This window comes from Rhinolophus ferrumequinum, chromosome 26 (genome assembly GCF_004115265.2).
Source record: "Rhinolophus ferrumequinum isolate MPI-CBG mRhiFer1 chromosome 26, mRhiFer1_v1.p, whole genome shotgun sequence".
NCBI classification, from domain to species: Eukaryota; Metazoa; Chordata; class Mammalia; order Chiroptera; family Rhinolophidae; genus Rhinolophus; species Rhinolophus ferrumequinum.
The window spans coordinates 1,383,079-1,404,825 of NC_046309.1; positions in this window are offsets into that span (position 1 = coordinate 1,383,079).

The following is a 21,747-nucleotide window of genomic DNA, read 5'->3' on the forward strand; positions in this document are numbered from 1 at the left end:
CCCTTCTTCAGACTGCCCCTCCCAGAGCTCTCCCCTTCCCCAAATTTCTGCACTAATCTGTGCTAGAGTTTCCGTCTCTTAGCTAATCTGTCTCGTGACACATGATTTGAACTGCTTTTGTAAAATCAGAAACGTCATTTCTGGAACCCTGGGGTTTTTCCTATTCATGTTTAAAACTGTTGCCTCTGACTTTGCCTGGATGCCTAGTCAGTAGATGTGAGAGGAGGACGCTCTCTTAACCTGCGCAGGGAATCCGCTGGGCAGACTCGTCCTGTTTCCGGTAGCGCTCGGCCAGGGCACTAGCACTGAGGACACAGTGTACTGACGACCAAGTGGGAGCCACCGAGGGGAGCGGCACGGATGCGCGCCAAGCCACCCCTCCTCCTCCCACGGCACAAAACACGGGGTGCTCCCCAGTGACCACCCGTCTGACCAGTAGCACAGTCTAACTGTGCCGTCCTCAAAACTCAGCTACGCCCCCCTGGGGCATGCGGGGGCACTACTGCCGTGGTTTATGGCTCAGCCGCATGTTGAGTGGCACTTTATAGTGACATTTAATGAAAGACTTTTAAGAAGAGTCTCCATAGTTTTCAAACTGTGTCCCGAATGTCCTGGGACAGTCGCAGGGCTGAGGGCTTTGACAGAGTGGCCTCTCAGCACACCGCCCTTCCGCCCAAGGGGACCTGCTGTTTCTACTCCTCACGCAGGCTTCCCGTGAGATTTCCTCGGAAGAGGGTGGATTTCTTGATGACTCCAGCTTTCTTGATTTGCTTAGGGCCCGAGGACAAAACCTCCAGCCCCGCTGAGCTCAGTGTCTCTCGGCCTCCTGTTCCCCAAGTGGCTGCTCGGGTGGTCCCGCCGGTAGTTTTCCAGGAAACTTAAATGGTGACCTGGCCCAAAGTCTCCCATCATGTCATTGTGCTGATTGTCTTCTGAGCACACGTGCCCTCATCACGCAGGCGGGAGGGTCAGCCGGCCACGGTGTATGAGGGCGACGGAGCCGAGGGACACCGGTAGGTGACTTTCCGGCAGCTTGGGGCACTGTGTAATGTGCTGTTGCTCGAAATAACTAGTTTTAACAGAAAAGGCCACATGCGTCTAAGATAATTCCATCACTGGATAGTTTGCATCAGTGATGATTAGTTAGTAATGGTTATGATCTTAATAATGCCAGTCGCCTCTAAGAACATAAAACTCTGTTAGTAATATTAATAATAGCACTGGCAGCATCGGTCGTTTATTGAGTCTTCCCCGTGTGCCAGGCACCACTCTGTGTGGTTATAACAACTCATTTAACCTTCACGACAACTCTCTGAGGTGAGAAAACACAGGCCCAGAGCTGTTTGCCCAGAGCCGCGTGGCAGGACGTGGTGGCCCGACAGTGCCTCTTACGACCATAATATGGCAGACAACCTCGCTAGTATTTAACGGCCCGTCTGGTTTTATGTGCAGAGCGAGGACTTCCGGGATAACAGAAAAGCGTGCTGGTCTCCCAGGTTGTGTACAGTCGAGGGTTAGACCTTGTGTCGTTGTGTTGAGAAGCCCGACATCTCACTGGGGCTGCAGTGTTGCCTGGAGATGCCTGGGACATAAGGTCACGACACTCTGCTTGCGTCCCAAGAGTCACACACAGCTGTGTGATGGTGTCACCTACGGGAGACGGAGGGGCTGGACAGAGCCATCTCGGGCCGACTGGCGTAGGGCAGATAGTGTGGGACGCCCTGCCCTGTGTCTCCACATTAGTGTTCAGAACCTTCGCAGTGAATGGTGCCGACCCGTGTAGCTAGTGCTGCCGTTCAGCAGCCTGGACGCCCCCAGGCCCCAGCCCACAGCGGAAGGAGCTGCTGGGGACCTCACACCTCTATCTGAGTATTCACGTGTGTATTACTTCTGCTGGTTCAGCTCAGCAGATGGTGCCCTCCTCAGGGTGGGACCCCCATGGGTTTCTGTCCCACACGGCAGAGTCCCTGGCCCAGGGGACGCTCGGTAAGCAGTTCCTGGACAAATGGATTAATGAGTGAAAGTTCAGTGGGGGCAGATTCCTGGGATTTAGGTGGGCTCTAAAATGCACAAATATGGCTGTACTGATGCAACGCTTCCCGAGGGAAGGCCTGACTTGCTCGGCAAGGTTTCTTCGGCTTTTGGGGGCTGCAGGGAGAGCCGCACTGTAAACTTCCTACAGCAACTGTAAGGGTGCTGAGGGGCATCTGAGCACGGGCACCAAATGGGGACTGGCAGTTGGCAAGGCCCAGCGGGAGACAGTGCCACCGGGTAGGGCTGGAGGCACGGTGGTTTAGACCACCTCCCACTGAGGACAACTACAAACGCTGTGGGCAGGCGCCGGGGGGAGCGGACGCAGCCGAGAGCCTCAAAGAGGCCAAATGAGTGGAAGTGAGCACTGCACTTCCCACCACTGTTGCCCTAAGGAAATGTGCTAATTCTTGGCAACAAGCAGTGACATTGTATCTGGCCCTTCACGAAGCAGACACTGAACCAAAGTTAGCAGTTTGAGTCGTTGTTTAAGGATCCTGCCCTTGAAATCTAAAAGGGAGAGGGAGCAGAGTGTGGCCACAAGGCATATCCGACTCTCATAAAAGAAGGGGGAGGAAGAAGGGAGAGCCGGGAGCCTGCAGACCTGACCAAGTCCACGCGAGCCCAACAGGAAGGTCCAGAGCAAAGGACCCATTAGAGGGACCCGCACTAGGTAGGAATGCCGGTGGTCAGCCCCAGACTTCCAGCAGAGGGCACGACGGTGGACGGAAAGTTGAGGTGGGCCCTGAGGACACTGGGCTTGCAGCTGCCAGTTCAGCTCTCATTGTAGACGAATGGAAAGTCCTTTCTTGAAGGGTGATCTGAGTGCACACTCTGGGCTGCACAGAAAGGCATCGTGGGCATGGGACTGGCGTCCCAGAGGATGGCACAGAGGGTTGGGGGCAGCGGACACGCTGACCAAGAATTTTCCAAAACCAATGAAAGACAACAAGTCACAGGTTCATGCAAAATGTGATAATCTAATATATACTTTTCCTTATTGCAGTCTTTCTTTTCCTTTTTTTAAAGCTTGACTCCTCATTCCCCTTTTAGTCCCACACTTCATTATCGTCACACAGGTGTCCTAACCTTCTCCGTTCTGTGCTCTGCATCATCACGCAGAGCAGGTGACCGTGGCGCGTTTTGCAGAGATTGGGTTATGTTACAGGGGCTTGTGTCCACCACTCAGCAATTCCTTGTGGAAATCCCACCAAGTGACCTTGTGTTTTAGTTTACTACATTTACTAGCTGCCTTATATTCCGTGAGGCGGGCACGGTCGCTGATTCAACAATCTCTGTTGATAAGCATTCTCTGCACATCTAGTTTTTTCCTACTAAAATATGTGTCTTTACAAGCCAGAGATTTTACCCTATGACAGGTCTTCAGGGGTGGATTTCCAGGCCAGTGGAGTTCTCATTTTCATAGATGTCACCATGTTGCTTCCTCTTTTCCCCTCACACGTGTAACACTTTATGGTCCTCTAACAATGTATCAGTGTTCTTTCCCCTTAGTCCCGTTTGTTCTTTCAAGTTTTTGCTCATCTAATGAATATAAAGGAATAGTTACTGTCATTTTAATTGATATTTTCCCACCATTAATAAACCTTAGATATCTACCCATGTTTCTCGGCCACTTGAATATGCTGTTCTATGAATCGCCTATTCATATCTTCAAACATTTTTCTATTGGTTGGTCTGTATGTTTTACTTAACTTTTTTTTTTAATGTATTTTTTACTTAACTTTTAAATTTTATTTTAATTGCACTGTCTTTATTGCAGCTCATTTTATACAATACACATTAACTCATTGTCATCTGAGGTACAAATATACATTTTCAAATCTACTATGTATATGTAGACTCTGTTAATAATCAATCTTGAGCTTTTATTATTATATATGTAATCAATTTTGCCTACATTTTCCTTTTTTAGGTTCTGAGTTTCCACTCTTTCCAATGCCTTTCCAGTAAACCCCAACCCTAGATGTTATATGTTGTGGCCTAGGTATTCTTCTAACAGTTTTATTTCTTGCGTTTAACTTCTTCATTCTTCTAGAATTTATTTTTTATGTGGGGTAATATTGAATTGTCTCTAATTCTTTTGTGTGGATAATCAGTTGTGTCAGCATCGTTTACTGAACAGCCCATTGTTTTTCCACCGATAGGAACAGATTTGCCCCGTATTAAATTCTTACCTATACTGTGATGAATTTCTGGATTCACCGTTTGGTCCCATTGTGCTCTTGTTCACTTCACACAATACGTCATGATTCTTCTCAGTGGCTTTGTGCGCCGTTGGGATCCCAAAATGCAAGGTCTCCCGCGCTACTCGTACTCTTCATCATTTTCTTGCCTGCTCTTGGGTCCTTGTTCTTTCACATAAACGTCAGTATTATTTTAGCCCTTTAAAAACTTTGCATTCCACTTGGAATTACTTTAAATTTGCATTTAATTAATTTGGGTAGAATTGCTACTTTTATGATAATAAATCTCATCTAAGAGCATGACCATTGATTTATTGGTCTAGATTTTGTTTTATGTTCTTTTATAAGATTTTATAGATTTTTGTCTTAGATATTGTGACTTTCTTATTAAAGTTATTCCTAAGTATTTTATAGTGTTTGTCACTATTGTGACTATAATTGTTTTTTTTTCTTTTATTCTCATTTTTATTTTTGGTTCTTGTTATTAGAGTGGAGAAAAGCTATTAATTTTTGTATGGTAACATATATATGTGTGTGTGTGTGTATATATATAGATATATGTATATATATGTGTGTATATATATATATATATATATATATACACCAAGTTACTAAGTTTTTAAATAAATTCTCGTAGTTTTTAAATACAGGTTCTTTGGGCTCCCAGTAGACAATCAAGCCTCTGCAAGCAGATTCGGTTTCATTTCAAATTTTTCCCAATGTTTTTACAAGTTAATTCACTTTCTTGTCTTACTAAATTCACTAAAACTCTCGAAGACAATGTTAAAACATAATGCTGTTATAGGTATCCCTTTCTAGTTCCTGATTTTAATTTAAATGATTTTAATATTTTACCATTTAGGAAAATATTTGCTCTTGGATTTTGTTAAATAATCTATGTTTATATTTTTTCCTCCTTTCTATTTTACAGACAGTTTTTATTAGGAATCCATGCTGTATTTTTCAAAAACCTTTTAAATATCTATTAATATTGAGAGACTTTTTTATCTCAAAGTATTCGTGTGTTCTTAATGGTTACGGTGTGCCATTCTCTTAATATATTATTATTTTATTTATAATTTTTGCACTAATATTTTTAAGTGAGAACAGTCTACAAGCTTTTATATTACCTATATTGGGTTTTTGTATTAAAGTTATGCCACCTTCATAAAATGGGTTTCCTGTGTCCTGAAATAGTTTAAATAACATCACATCCTTGTAAATCTTTATTCACTCCCTACATGGGGATTTGTTACAGCTTCTTAGTTCTGTAATCAAATTGTGACCTGGAGTCAGTTAAGATGAAACCATAACCATTGGTACATACAGGATAGATGGCTGAGTCTCCTCTGTGTTGGATTATACGTGGTTTTCGCAATGCGAGTCCTCACAGAAGAAAAACATCATACCTGTTAGGCTGCCCTCAAACACAATCTTAAAACCAAGCTGAACTTGGGGCCAGTGAAACTTATTTTTTAGTGAACCTTTCTGGCACCGCTGTGAGGGCAAAACCCTTTTATGTAACCCACTGACTTTGTCCATCACTGTTGGGAATTTTAGATACTGGATAAGTCTTTATTGATGGTGATATCTACAGACAGGTAAAAAGGGAGAAAAGGAAAATCATCTTCCATCATTCCTGTTTTATGTCCAATATCTGCATTTGTAAGGTGATTTTAAATGTGAAAGTCAGCTCCACAGTGATGGTTTTATGGAAATGCTCCATAGTCTATATATATTTCAATTATAGCTATTTCTGTTGTAGCCTTCCATTGTGTTTTAAGCTCTGTCGATCTCAGCTTACTATGAAATAGTCTGAAGGCCAAGTGTAATGTGGACTTGCAGTAAATTACACTCTCAATACACCTCCATCACTTCTTCTAGGAAAGCTGCCATCCCCACTAATGACACATTTCAGATTCCATTTCGCCGTGTTCTCACCCAGCCTACTCAAGGCCAACATTCAGAAAATGGCTCAATTAGGACTGGCTCTCGGCTGTTCCTGCTGGATATTTGGAGTTGTAGGTGGATGGGGAGACAGAAAAATGTGTGGCTTGCTTCACCTCGAGGAAGTTCACATGTAATTGTGATGAGTGATTTTCTCTTAAAACTGGACATGTCGAGGGGGACCTAATGAGCTGCCAACGGTCAGGTCTTGCCCTTGCTAAGGCAGAGGAACATAATGACTCCATAAATAACCCGCCGTGAAAATACTAGAACAGAGGGAAGGAGGAACCGGGCCCAGTGGGGATGTGTCTTTGGGAGGCTGTCCTGACTTTCCCCTTAGAGAAAATATGTGGTCTGAGGTCGGACGATCAAAAGACAACAGGGAGCGTTGACGCTGAGGCGTGTGTGAGGAAGATGTGTGTCTGCTTTTGTGGAAACGAGTGTTCTCTGTCTGTGGGCCTTGTCTTCTCACCTTCCGGCTCCAAAAGCAAATTTTAAATTTAATCTGCAAGCATGACACTATGTCATGAGCAGGGGGCACGTGACTGGCCCCTCTGCCACTGGCCATCATGAGGCCTCCTGGTGCCGCTCCTACCGACTGCTGGTGGGTGTGGACATCTCCTAAGACTCGGGACCCATGAGGCTGGTTTTCTATTGATTACACTCTCCTGTTGATAATCGTGTGAATTGAATGACTTACAAGATCTGAAACCCAAAAGTAGGTCGTATCAGTGTCACTGAAGGTGGCCACATGACACAAAAGAGATCAGACGAGCCGGGTGTGTTATCTGTTACCACGTCTTCACAGCCCCAAACCACCAGTGGGAGCAGTTTAGTAAACCCAGAAAACCACAGGTGCTGTGCAGATGTTGATTCACAAGACGAATGGGCCATAAGACCAGCTTTTCTCAGTCCAGAGTCTGGTCATTTTGGAAACCCGTATCCTGTCTCGCGAACACTGTGGGGCCTAAGGTGCATTCATAAACTTTGTAAGGTCATGCCTCCTTCCCGAGCAGGAGGGTTGGCTGAGACCAGATTGTCTTGATAGACTGAGAAGGGATCTGTTTGTGTGGTCCACCTTCACACCATCTATTCTGACTCCTCGAATCTGGCCTTGCAGGGCCCAGGGCCCACTGACTCTCCACTGCGGCATGTCGCCCGGCCCCAAAACTGCGGCCCCTTGTTCAGTATTGAAACTGCCCTTCTCTAGGTCCTGTTCCCTCAGAGCCTTGGCAGGAAACAGAATTGCTGGTTTCTGCTAAAATCATTCAGAAGAGGGTTTAATGTGATCCTCCCCTGGCGGCCTTGCCCTTGTAGGAAGAACTTCTGGTAACATCCATGCCTTAACCTAAGGGCAGAGTCACCGATGGCAGGAATTTGTGAAACGCCGGGTGGTCGCCTAGGAAGCGACTTTGGTCCTTCTCCTAGGTCTTCCATCTTGAGAGGGACTTGCCTCCCTCACCCCGATGGAAGAGCCTGGACTCTGGTGATAAACACAAGGGAAGGTGTTGCAAGTGTGGCCCATTTCCAGCAGGAGGGGGCGCTGGCCTTGAGCCCCACAACGCCAACCCCCAATCTTCCCATCTACAGGTGCCTCATTTTTTATGCCCTCTGCCGAAGCAGACAGGCACGAATTCTGCTTCATTTTCTAACCCTTCTGTTCAAAGCAAGGTGTAAATAACTGACCACGGCTTAGGTTGTGACCTCTCCCCAAGGTATGTGTATTTGAAACAAGGTCAGAGGAAAACAGATGAAGCTATAGAAGAGTTTGGGGAACCGCCCTCAGAAGGGGCAGTGGAGGGCCAGGTCCTTCCTGCCACACGCGCCTGGGGAGACGCCCACGGCCGGCTGGCTGCGTTGAGATGACCCCTCATGCCCGTAGACCCTCACCTACAAAACTCTCATAAAGGCCATTATTTGGGGGTGGTTGAAAGGAAAGTCTGTGCACAACTGTACAACACCTTCACGTTTCCAAAATCGTATGTCAGTATCACTGTAGTGATTATCACCCAACCTGGACTAGCCTGATATAAAGGGTAATTTTAAGGAGAGTAAAATGCGTAAAATATGTTTTTGACAAAGGAAGGAGGCGGTAGGCGTGGTGGGTAAGGGAGCGAAACAGTCTCTGGCATGTCACTTACACCTGCCGACCTTCTGTGAAACTTCCTGTGTCGGGGTCCATCACCATTCTGGACCCCTCCCCCCCCGCAGGTGTGCCCCACCTTCCTTCAGGGCTCTATCTGAGGTCCACGGTCCCCCTGGCTCCATGCTGTCCCCCTTCTGCCCTCCCTGGGGATGCCACTCTCCCAGAGCGTCCGCTCGCAGATCCCTCTGCATCTGTTCTGGACTTGCTCCCCATCTAGTCCCCGTGACCCCACTATTCTCCAGTCTGGATCTGATCACGTCAACCCCCTGCCAAAGCCCCGCAGCCCCACTGCATGGTTTTCAGAGTGAAGGTGAAGGCGGAACTGCTCTGGCCTCACCCCTCACCATTGCCCGTCACTCCAAATCGCGTCTCCGTTCCCCTCCGCTGGAGGACTTCTGTCATATAGCCAGGCCTTCTAGATCCTTCTTCACTGTACCTTTTCCCCCTTGTCTTCACCAGGTGTAGACATATTTTAAAGCTAAGTCACCACCTCCAGGAAAAATTTCCTAAACACACTTGCGTTATGTGCCTGTCCCTTTGGTCTCATGGTCACTTTGTTTCGTCCTAGTGCCTGGTAGCAGCCCCCCAGTGGCCGGCCCCGTGGACCTGCAGTACATATGTGGGGCCCACGTAGTCACAGGAATGAGCTTTTACCAAATACCTGTATTTCAGGTGAGGGCTCAGCCCTGCAGCAGCCGTTTGAGAAGCAGTGGTCGCTTTCAGATGCTGTGGCTTCACCCACCGCAGTTTGGAGATCCTTCTGTGGTGCCGACGTCAATGCGTGTGGCTCGTTCCTTTGCTTGTTTCCACTGGAGCAAATACCCACCCTTTAAATCCAGGTTGGAGTTTGAGAAAGAGTGAAAAATCATTAGGGGACACGTATTATGAAGACGGCTGGTGAATGGGTTGGGTGGCTCGGTTTGGGACTAAATATTGGATGTGAGTCTAAAGTGTCTCTAAAGATGACCCTTGTGGACATCACCTTCCCAAGTGCACAGCCTTCTAAGGCACACTCTGCTCTAGAAGATCTAGAGAGAAGAATCTAGACTGGGCTGTGACCATCCTTGCCTGTCACATTGCCTTGGCCAGGGGTATCTGTCACTAGAGGAAAACCCGACATCCTGAAGGACTGGGGCTTTGTGCGGGAGCCAAGCGGTCCTGGAAGGCGGGAGGGAGCCCCCACGTCTGGCCCTGTGACCTCACTGACAGGCGCCAGGACAGCTCTGTCCCACCATGGGAATATTCTCCTCCCGCTGACTGGCCAGCGCGGTCTGCCCGGACACTGACATTGCACGTGAGCCCCTCAGCCTGACGGAGGAGGGTCAGACTGGCCAAAACCCTCACTTTGATAGCAGCTGACTTTAGGCATATGCCTTGCCCTCTTCAAGCACTGGTGCCCAGTCACCTCTGCTCCTCCCAGACCCCTGGTCCACCTTTCCCTGCTGTGGTCTACACCCAGGGAACTGCATTTCCGGTGCCTTCGCCTTCTGGCCTCTGCATGGGTTTGCCAGTGGAGGCACAGGCGCAAAACTGGATGGCAGGAAGAGGAGGCCTACTGTCTACCCCGCCTCTGCTTCCGTGGGTCCCTGGGGATGACCCTGACTCTGGGCTCTGGTGACACCACCTCCTGTGGCCAGCCGTCCTTCCCACCTGAGCGGGGCCCCTGCTACTGCCAGTCTCAGGGCCGCTTGCCCGACCCGGTTGTTCTCTCAGCACTTACAGCCACTGTCTAAGCAACTGCTGTGAGTTTCCTTCTGTGCAAAGACTGAACGCTCCTGCTTTCATGAGTGGAGCTCGACCTGGCTACCTCATGTGCTAAGTGCAGACCAGAGCTGTCCTGGTCACTGGCTGAATAGGACCCACACAGGACCGGACATGAAGGCAGAACCGTTAGTCTCGTTAGTCACCAGGAAAGGCCTGTGTCTGCATCCAGTGTCCCCGACGCTTCCAGCTTGAGGCTTCACTTCCCCAGAGCCTAACGTGGTGACCAGGGTGAGGAAGGAGGGGGCCACGTGCCTGCTGCTGCTGTGGTTATTTTGTGAGAATTCAAACTCCAGCACCGGCTTCGCAGAGGACACTTCCCTCAGCTTTTCTCCCTCCCTTTCCTCCTGTCCTCCTTCCTGTCTGGGGGGCTCCTGCTTGCTCATAGGAGGATGTGTGGAGGACCCCGGGGCCAGCACTGCTTCATGCTGAACACAGACGTAACCGTCCAGGTAACAAAGCAATGGGCAGAGGCTACCGGCCGGGCTGTGTGCAAGTCCCGCTCCCCCAGCTGCGGCCTGGCCTCCAGTGTCTGAGGACAGACACAGCCTTCCTCGTCTTCCTCTTCCTTCTCTCCTCTTCCCTCCCTCCTCCTCTCCCAGACCTTCGCGATGCACCTCAGAGCCCAACACAATAAAGGAGACTGCCATGCCCCCAGCCCGCTCTCCACGCAGGGTAAGGGTGTGTCCGATATGCCCCGTCTGCTAACAAAGGAGAAAGAGGTAACCGCTCACCCCCTTCCACGAACCCTGGTGGCCGTGTGGCCGCCGTCTTAGAATCCGAGATCACAGCAGCGCACAGCCACAGCCAATCCAGCGCACCCATGAAAGGCTTGCTCCCTAATTGCGCATGTTTCCTTTCTGATAACTAAAGAGCCTGTGCACGTCAAATAAAAGGAGATGTAATTTCTCGTTTAAAGACAGCTGCTGCGATTCTTACGCCCCACACAGCTGTCCGGAGGCTGGCAGGGCGCCATGGCGGCACGGCCCCGTCACGCCTGGCCTATTGTCCCCGGGACACGCGCACGCCGAGCAGCATGAGTGTTTGGGAAATATTTGTATTCATCTTCAGGCCTGCACTGCACAGCAGAGGGGCGCGCCCAGCTGGTCCGCACGCCCAGCTCCTCACACCTGCCAAACCGCCTTCCTTTCCTCCCTCTGGCAACGTTCTTTCTGAGGGAGGAAAGAGGAAAAGAATCTGTGTTAACATTTCTTTTTCCGTCCGGGCAGGGACAGGCCCAGTACGCTACGATATTTCTTAGGCTTGCTAAAAAAGAAAAAAAGAAAAAAAAAAAAGAAAATTGAAGAGCAGGACTGATCACATGTTTTTATTTTGAAAACCACGAGAGCCGAATTTCGGGTTGGCATCTTAGGGAAGCATTGTCACTCTGGGTCTGGGTCCTGGGGGCGGAGAGGAAAAGAAATTGCTGCCCACTGATGTGTCATGGTCCATTCATTTCAGAATGAAAATAATCTTAGAAGATGTAGGAAAAATTAGAAAGATGAAAGTCTTCAAGGACATCCTGACCACGTACTTTAATTTCGAAGCTCTCTGGGAGGACTGAAATAGCTCCTGCGCGCGTCCAATAACAGAGAATTGTGGCTGTTGGGTCACCACCCGGCCTTCACCGAGGCCTTCAAAGGGTCTTGACGTCTGAAGACTCTTTTGTTTTGAGGATGGGAACAGAGGACGCGCCCGGCGCCACACTGGGTTTCGCACGTCTCTGCTGCCACAATGTGCAGACGTCAAGGTGTTGTCTCCTTGGTGCCCCGAGGGGTCCCTTAGGCCCCTTTCTCCTGGTGAAGCTCCCAGGTTCCTAAATGCAGCCCTTCCCGTGGGGTTCTGCAGATACACGGATACAGCTGTGGCAGGGGCTTGGGGGGACGTGGTGGGGAGGTCCCACTGCAGCGTGTGGACCTGACCAGCTCTCCTTGGACGTGATGAGCCCTGTCGAAGGGGCTTACAGGGTAGGGCAGCAGAGACGCGGTCTGAGAGTCCAGATAACCGTCCCCATCAGTTATCCCCGAGGTCTTGGCTTCACTGCCGTCTAGCAAGGTCATCAGTCCCGCGGCCGCGCCGCAGGTCATGGTGTCCTGGGGCCGCCACAACCAGGGACCGCAGACTAGGCAGTTTGAACAACAGAATCTTGTTCTCTCCCAGTTCTGGGGCTGGAAGTCTGAGATCTAGGTGTCAGCAGGGCTGCTTCCCCCTGAGGCCTCCGTCCTGGCCGTGTGGGCGGGCGTCTCCTCCCCGTGTCCTCACGCGATCGCCCCTCTGCGTGTGTCTGTGTCCTCATCTCCTCTTCTTACCAGGACACAGTCCTATTGGATCAGGGCCCCCACATGACCTCATTTTACCGTGATCACCTCTCTAAAGGCCCATCTCCAAATATATTTGAGGTGTTCTGAGGTGCTGGGGATCAGGACTTATATATATGGATTTGGGGGACATGACTCAGCCCGTAACACACGCTGAGCCCACAGGAAGCTGAGTGTATGGATGAGCCTCCAGCCAGAGCACGGGCCAGTCCTCCAGGGGGGTGGACGTGCCCTTATTCCAGGTCCTCAGGACGTGGCCTCCCTGACAATGTGACAATGTGACACACTTTCCCACTGAATGGATTTGACCCATGGCGGGAGGAGAAAAGGTGGGGAGAGCCAAGGAGAGCCTTGGACGGTACTTCAGAGCCAGAGCAGTGACTCACCAAGTAATTATGTCCTTGTGGAAAAGAGTGTTGCTCTGTGAAAGGAAGGATGGAGCAGAGTGATCTCGGAGGTGCTCGATAGACCCATGGTGGCCTGGCTCAGAAAGGAACATAGAATCGGCAAACGACAGCCCTAGGGCACATCCAGCCCGCCACCTGTTTTTGTAAATAAAGTTTCATTAGAACACAGCCACATTAATTCCCTTACCTATTATCTCACGGCCACCACAGCAGAGTGGAGCAGATGTGACAGGGACCTCCCCTCAGGGCCCACAGAGCCTAACGTGTCTCCTACTGGCCTGCACAGAAAACGGGACGATCCCTGGGCTAGAGCACTACAATCCAGCTTTTGTTGGAGGCGGCCGTCTGGCCAAGCTCACTTCTGAGTTTCGGCGGAATGTCCACTCATTTGCTGTAACGTGTGATATTTGTTTCCAGTCTGTGTGGGTGAGGGTGGAACTTCAGGGGCCACAGGCCATCACTGTGTGCTTCGGGATCCCCCTTCCCGGCCCCCTGAGCCACGCAAATGGAGTCCCTAGGGCGTGTGTGACTATTCAGAAGGGAATGGCTTCTGTGCCTCAAGGAAAGTAAGGGTGACAGCAACAGCTAGGGGACGGTGTGTGTGGGGGGGGGATGGAGGCTGCACACGGCCCAGCCTCCTGCAAACCGAGGTCCCCAATAGAAACGCCTGCTGAATGCAGTAACTGAACCCCATTGCCAATGGCAAAGCCTGACCTGTGTTTAACAACTTGTGTCATGAACAAGCTAAAGCTTTTTAAAAGAATGAATACACCAATCTTTCTGTGTTTCTTAATTCGAAATTTAAGAAAAGGTGATAACTAGGGTCCCTATTTCACTACGCCCTGGTCTCACAGCTGTATTTGGGGGGAGAGCAGCCGGGGGGTGGGGCATTGAGCCATGCACTTGTGAAATGTGCCGTCTGTGAGCTCAGGTGGCAGGGTCCAGGCCCCACTGAGCCAGTTACACCTGGTAGGGCTCAAAGGAGGAATGTATGAGGGGGTTACCAAGCGCCACACAAACAGAGGAGCCACGTTATGGTTTAATTATCACCTCTCCTCTGTGCACTTCTGTCAACAAGGCTAGGACTGCTCCCAGGGCTGATGGGTGCCTGCAGTTTTCTCAGACAACTGACAGCCCGCAGAGCCTCACGGGTTGAAAGCCACCTAACCCGCGTGGCCAGCTCAGCTGCAGCCTCACTACCTGGCCTCCCTTTTCCCCATGGCCCAGGTGTCCTCCCAGAGCCCCGAAGGCCCTCCTCCTAGCCCCGTGCACTTTGGTGCGGGTGCACCGGAGAGGGGGCGTTTCGTGTTTGCCTGCTTCCCCCTCACACCCTGATCCTGCGGTCAGGAGCGGCGCTCCCTGAGCTCCGTCCCCAGAGCTCCCACTCAGTGCTTTGTGCCTGGAAGGTTCTCCACCTGTAGCTGGAGACTTCGGCCCTGGTCATTTCAGCCACCGGCCTGTCTGCCCCGAGTTTCTTTCCGCTTTGATGACAGAGGCACAGTCAGTGGGGCGTAGCGGGGCCGTCGCGGGTGGACGTTCCCACGCACACACCTGTTTTCACGGTTCCCAGAGCACCTCCTGTCCTGATGTCCAGTCCCGCTGCCTCTCCTGGATGACTGCAGTAATTCCACGGTCTGCACGTTTACTTTTGAAACATTCCACTCAATACCGCAGCTCGTTTGGTGTTTGTGTTACGCTTTGTCCTTAGTGTGTGTTCAGCTCCTCCGTAAAGCCTCTCATCGGCCCTATGGACGGTCAAGGGGACGTGAGAGCAGAGTGTCACGACGACGTGGAGGGACAAGGTCCCCGAGCCGCTCTTAGAGCGGGTGCACTTTGACCCAAAGAAGCAGAGGGAGGGTTTCGGGGGAGGGGGGCCACAGCTCACTGGACCCCAGGACCCCTCCGGCTCTCTGGAGCGCACCTAGTGACCATTTAAGCCAGTTGGGAACTAGCGCACAGAGAGCTGGGCCTTCTGGGCGGGCCTCCGGGCCCACCGTCAGACGGACAGCCCTTACACACGGTGCACCACCACGGTCCTTATTGAAAAGCTACGGCGGCTAGCCACCGCATGTGGGTCACCAGGGCCTGAGCCTGGGTTCCAGCTCCAACCAAGTGTGTGTGCTCCCTGCCCCGGCCCGTGTCGCCCCCCCAGGTCCACCTCACTCAGCGTCCGCCTGAAGCCCTCAGAGCCGTGTGCCCTCTCACCCTCCTGTGACGCCACACATGGTCTCTGGGGCAGTCACCTACGCATGGGCTCACTGGGCGCCTGGGCTGTCACCCACTGCCTGCTGGACGCTTGGTTTACACCTTCTCATCGTTGATTACGGTTTCAGGTTACGTAGGGATCATTTTGTTCACGCTCGTTCTGCTGCCTAAAGCCCTCTGCCTTCTCCTGGTTCTCAAACCAGCCTGAGAAATGCTGCTCAGAACCCCCTTCTCTGGAATACTGTGGGCCAGAAGCCACCTCGTCCACGCCACTTGGAGCAGCTGCTGGCCGTCATGGGGGGGTGTCCCCTGCAGGGCCCTCGTGGATATGCACTTGTTCTGCCTTTTGGCTTGCCAGTGCCTTGGGGTGACACTGTGGGACTTCCCCCAGCCCTGGGATCCCAGAAACCAGCTCGTGTTCTGTGGTTTGACTTCTGCGGGGGGCCCCCTCCTCTGTGCCTTGGAGAAGACTCGGGGTGTCCTGCTCACCTCGGACAAGGCCAGACACCCACCCTCCTCCTTCCCACACTTTGCCTGATAAATGATTAGCTGAATTGCTCATCTCCACGAATCAATCAGAACAAAATGCTTGTTAAGCCAACTTTGGTTCAGGTCTCCCTGCCCCAGACCCTTGATCTACCCCCACCCAACCTGAGCCAGCCCACAATGGACCGTCAGTGTCCCCCAGGAAAGCAGGGTGGCCTCAGGGGAAACTTTCTCTGATCGCTGTCCCATTCACCACCCTGCCATCCCACTTGCTCTCTCTGTCGGAGAAAAACCCTTTCCGCTGACCCCAAGACGCTTGTGGGGCCCTGGCCAGGGTTTGCCCCATTGCAATGGTCCCTCCTGCCTGGTAAAAACGCTTTCAAACAAGGTCTCTCCTCACTGAGTCAGATTTGTTTTTATTTGACAGGCAGAGGCCGGGATGAAGGTGGGAGCTCACTTCTGCTCTTGAGCACAGAGTGGGACGCTCGGCGGCGGGCCTGGCCCAGAGGAGACCCGGGAGAAGCACCATCGCCCAGACAATCCTGCCCTCCCACCTTCCCAAGCCTCGACACTCCACTCCACCCATTCACCCTGAGGTACACACATTTGGGAACTGATAAGCCAGTTTAAATATCGTGATGGGACGGGTGTGTCCTTTCTGGGTCCCCAGGGTGTGTCCCTCCTGGAGAGGCAGTAGGATGATCAAACATTTGCCTGGGAGCCAGGTGACAGTAGGGGATTGATGTGCCAGGCCTGCAAAACCACCTGTACCGTGTCCCCGTGTCCGTGTCCCGGTGTACCTGGCCATGGGGCCCCAGCTACCCAAACCTTCCAGGACCTGGCTGGCCTTTGTAAAAGCCAGAGACCTAAGGCTTCCTTCCGCAGGAGCCCGTGGACATGGGGACACAGACATGAAGTGTCCTGGGAACTTGGAAAAGAGAACACGATGGATACAGAGCTTTCAAAGGAAGATGGAGAGGCCAAAAACGCAGCTCCGAAGCGTAAGTAAGGTGCTCCTGGAGGGACAGGGGAGAAGTTAGACCCCTCGAGCCAGAAGATGCCAGCGGCCATCAGCAGGTGCCTGGCACGGGCCGTGGATTGTCAGGGTGAGGTTAGGATTGGCTGCGTCTGCGTCAGGAAGCAATCAGCAAGCTGGGGGTGAGGGGGTCCCCGGAGCTTGACGGCAGCTGACCCTGGAATTCTCTAGACTAAAGCACGGGAGCTCACTGACCAGCGCGGCCAGTTGGGGCCGGCTGGGGTGAAGGCACTGACCCCAGTGCGCTGTTCTCTGGGCCGACTGCAGAGCCAGGGCAGGAGGTGCTGTGTTCCACACTCCGACGCAGTGGACTCTCTTCTGTGTGCCAGGCCCGCATGATGCCAAGTGTGAAGCACAGGAACAGCGGCGGCAACGCTGGCTATGAGAGCTGAAGACGTGCGGACACCCTTGGGAGTACTTCCCATGGATGAACTCATTGAGGAGGCTGTGCTGTCATTGTCCCTGTTTTGCAGGTGGCAAAACTGAGGCACAGAGAGGATAAGGGCTGTCCCGCTGCCACTCATCCCCAGGAGGCGGGGCCAGGGAGCAGACTCGGGCCATCGAGCACGGAGCTTGCACAGGGTATGCCTTTGATATGAGACGATGACACAGTGTATGACTTGTGTGTATTACCTGACACCACACGCTCTCACATGGTGGGCATCACTGTCCCAGTGTCACCGGTGAGCAGGCTGAGTGCCAGGGAGGTGGCAGCCCACCTGTCTGTGGCAGAGCTGCAGGGTTCCGGCCCAGCCTGATGGACATGAGGTCCAGGGTCCTCCCACTCGGGGCCCTCGCACAACCACTGGAGACCTGCAGCTGGGGAGGCAAGTGTTCAGCGTCCCTGTGTGCCGGCCGTGCCCCACGCAGGGCACACCTCCGACCTCCCATGTGGCATCAGGCAAACCTACGGGAAATAACAGAAAAGCGGGAAGAGCACTCCCTTTCCCGTTGCCCCCGACACCGTAGCCCTGGGTCAGAAGTGCCCAGGATCAAATGAAAAGATCCTGCAGCAACCTCTGATGACGGTGAATATTGTTATTATTATTATTGATATAATAATCATCTTTGTGAACAGCAATAGCTCTAATGATAGATTCGCAAATGTTTTGCTTGTATGTGCCCTTTCATCTCAGGATATCAAAGTAACTTGCAAATATTAATTAAGCCCTGGGAAATAAATGTCATTATATCAATGTCAGGAAGGGGGAAACTGAGGTAGCCTGAGGTTAGGTGCCTATGATGGGCCACCCAGAGGCAGAAATCAAATGCAGAGGTGATCTTCCCCCCACACACCGTGTTTTCTCCAGAAGGCTCTGGCTCAAACATCTGCATGAAGTTCCTGTAAGTATCTCTTTATGCCTGGAGCGCTGCCTCCCTCCTGGGTGCTGTGAGGCCTCGGTTCACTATTCACGCTGACGCTTACTGCCACACTGAGGGGAGAGTACGTGAGTGAAGACACTGCGGGAGGTGTCTGATCAGTCATCAAAGCTGCTGTCGCAGAAGCAAGGCAGCGGACCTCGTGGGGCAAGGACGCAGCGCGACGGTCCCTCCGGGCACGGCGGGATGGAGGCTGGGCTGTGCGGGGAGAGAGGGCCCTCGGGGACGGGAACGAGGGGTAGCCCGCCTGGGCTGGCCGTCCCACCACAGGCAACGGGCACGTTGTCTCCCACCACCTGCTCTCGGATTTCACCACACGCGGCAACGCCGGGCTACGTCAATGGTTTAAGCAGCTCTCCTCGAAAAAGCTCTTCTGTTGTAAACAATCGCTGAGGCGACCACCAACTGGCTTTTAATAATTCCCATGCCAGCTTCAGGTGGGCACGTTTCGGCCACTTCCCTGGAGGTCAGGTGGGAGAACCCGCATTAGACCAGCTCCGTGTGCTCACGTGGACAGGAGGTTTGCAGCGTCCGGGGCGGTGTTTGTCCTTCGGGTGAAGGCCTTGCATCTAAGCAGCAGACGCCAACCCAGCGCTCTGCAGACCGGTGAGTTCCGGCGAGCTCTTGGAGACAAGGCGGGAAGGAGCAGAGCGTGTCGGTGGGGTGGGAGGAGCGCAGTGAGGAGTGATGGCGTCACGGCTTCTTCAGAGCCGCTCCTGGAGATCCCGCGCCCTGTCATTTGTGTGACACCCAGCCGCGTCCTTACAGAAGGTGCCCAAGGTGCCCGGGGAGACCCTGAAGCGCTGAGAAGCCCCTGATGGTGGGATGGGGTTCACAGGAGGCCATTTGGAAGGAGTACGAGGGACGTGGCCTGCGCGTCCTGGGAGCTCATCACGAAACCGACCTGCTCACTGGGCTACTCACGGCCTGCGGACCTCACTTCTTCTCACGGTGTCCAGGCCACAGGCGGGGCGGGGCCAGGAGGGGCCCGGAGCGTGTGCTGCCCACCGGAGGGTCCTCCAAGGCCCCAGACCACGCTGGGTCCCCTCCAGGGGTGGGGAGCTGAGTCCTGGAGGTGTCGGTCCCTCCAGGCGAAACAGCACAGAATAGACTGGTTTAGGAAACAGAAATCCCATCGTCTGGGGCACGCTCTTTCTGTTGTTGGCCTCCGCTCTCCTGCCCGCCCGCCCTCCGTCCTGGCTCTGTCCAGGCCCCTGCAGGTGCTCTCCCACGGCCAGGCTCCCGGCCCTCGCTGCCGTCTGCCTTCACCCCCGCCCGGCGAGGGCACAGAGGGGTGCTCAGGAAGTTAGCTAACGACTGCACTTCGGGGCTTCCTGCACCTAAAACGGGAATTTTCTGCCAAGGAAGGGCAGAGGAGGGTGATCCAATTGTGGGAGGGTCTGATATCCTGGGGCGGGGGGCCTTCCTCTGGCCTCCTGCCGTCACGCACACGTGCACGTGCATGCACACGCGTGCCCACACTTGCCTAGGCGCACGGGCGTCCCGCCACTCCGTGTCCCCGGGACAGCTTTAGTGAATGGCCACTTGCTGGGGGAGCAGCCGCCCTCCAGCACCCTGGAAAGAGCTGTGACCGCCCGCAGCGTCTGTCAGATGCCAGCCACCTGGAGACCAGTCCTCCGTGCTCGCTGTCTTTCTGAGTGGCAGCCAAAGGCAGCGCCCGCCGTCCCCTCCGCGGGCTCCGAGCGCCTCTGCCGGCTGCCTTCCTGTCTTCATGAGCGGTGGTCACAGGCACCCAGCAGCAGCCTGACGACGTCGGGGGCACGTTTCAAGGCCACATACTGTGTTGTTGTTTGGGGTGGCTTTAAAATGATCAAAACAGCCCGAATCACGGTAACCCCACTCTTATGTGATTAGACAGGAGCAAAAGTGGCCAGAGAAGCGAGTGACTCAGTCAGCTGGGGAGCCTCACTCCTGGGTCGCGCTCTGAGAGGATGAGGTGACAGCGAGAGTGTTGGCAGCAGTGCCCGGTGACACAGTCGTCCTGGTCACCTGGCTGTCAGCCTCAGAAGTGGCACCCCAAGCATTCTGAACCAGGTCACAACACACGCACCCCACAGGAACGACCGTTGACGTTTCTTTGCAGTGAACCCTGCAGCCCAGCACATGGTTGAACGGGGCTGTGCTGGGCCGTGCGTTTAGCCGTTCCAGGCCAGATGCCAGGCCAGACGCCAGGACCGGAGGACAAAGCTGACTTGAGAGACAGTGCGTGACGACCAGAGTGGACGTGGCTCCAAGTCCCGTAGCGTCTGACGACCTGCCTGACGTGGGCCATCCTGGTGGAGCATGGGCCCCAAGCTGGACAGATACAATGTCGGGTCGTCCCGGTCCGCTTCCTTCAGGCATGTGTGTCTGCAGCACAACTGCAGCACTCTTAGTAGTGCTGATAATGGCAGTGCCACCAACTCACCTTTGTATAAATGCATTTGAACTTCCAGAGCTCTCTCCTTAACCATCCCTAGGAAACAAGACACCACAGTGAGCCACTGGAACGGGATGGAGATTAGTCCAGCAAGTGATGACCTCTACTCCACGGACAGACAGGAGGTCAGGACGGTGACCTGAGCAGCGCTCCCAGGAGAGTGGGAGGTGGCACCAACAGGCCACTGTCCCTGCCAGCCCCGGCTCCATGGTCCAGCTCACAGCCCGGCAAAGCCTCTTTTAGGGCCTCCACAGGGCAGAAACGTGACGACCTGTGATAGACAGATAGACACACTAATTCCCACTCGTTCTGGTCCCGACCCAGAAGACAGAAGGTTTGCCACAAGCAGGCACCAGTGGGGCCCAGGCTGAAGGCTTGTGTCCCACATGTGGCCTGGGGTGGGGCGGGCGGGGGCTGTCCTGTCTCCCAAACCTCCTCAGCTGCCCCTACTTCCTGGGATAGTCACGGGGCACACACAGGATGTTAACATTAGGGACTTCTGAGGACAGCAGCTGCCGTGAGGGCCGAGACGAGTCCGGGCAGACGCTGGGGGACCCCATCTGGGGTTCTGTCTGCGAGTCGAGGCGACTGCTTGCGAACGTCCTGCTGTAGGCTCCGGCTGCCCATGCAGACGGGGAGTCGGCCGCTCTGGGACTGTGAGTCAGTGCCGTTGCCATTTCAGTACCATGATGGCCCGCCAGCAGTGTGTCAGACGTCAAGCCAGCGATGCAGAGATACGTGGACACGTGTGGCTGTTACTGTCACTGTCGGTTTGGTAAAAACCCTCTTTCTTTCATGCAAATCCTAAGTCTTCCATTGTGATAACCCAGTAGGGCTGGAAGCAGGAAGTTCCCCAAGAAAGAGTATTTGTGGGTGATACCGGCGCTGCCCTGACCCCGTCTGCAGGTGTTACGGGTGGCTGGGCACTGAAGTGGCTTTCCCATGGGTCCCCAGTGATGATTTGATCTGGGCACCAGCTTCCCAGTGTCGCCCGGGGGGCAGGAGCTAAGTGTCGATACTGAACCCCCACGCCCCTTCGCGCTGCCCTCTAGGATGACCACCGTGGTCATGGACTTCCGGAAAGGCAGCCCGTCAGTCTGTGCCCTGTGGTCCAGCAAACTCCCCCTCTGCCCACTCGTCACTTCTGGGTGCCAGGAGCTTCGGGTGTGTCCTCAGAGATTTCTCAGACGAAGGTGCTGGATGTTGGCCAACGAGGAACATGCTGTTGACCCCAGTATCAAAGGCACCCGCCCTCTGCTCCCAGTTGCTTAGTGAGCATGTCTGCGGGCGGCCGCTCACCCGGGAATAGCGGGGTCCTTCCTGAGAGTCCCTGCCACCTCCGTCAGGCCTCTAGGACATGGCACAGGCCAGGCATCCCCTGGGGCC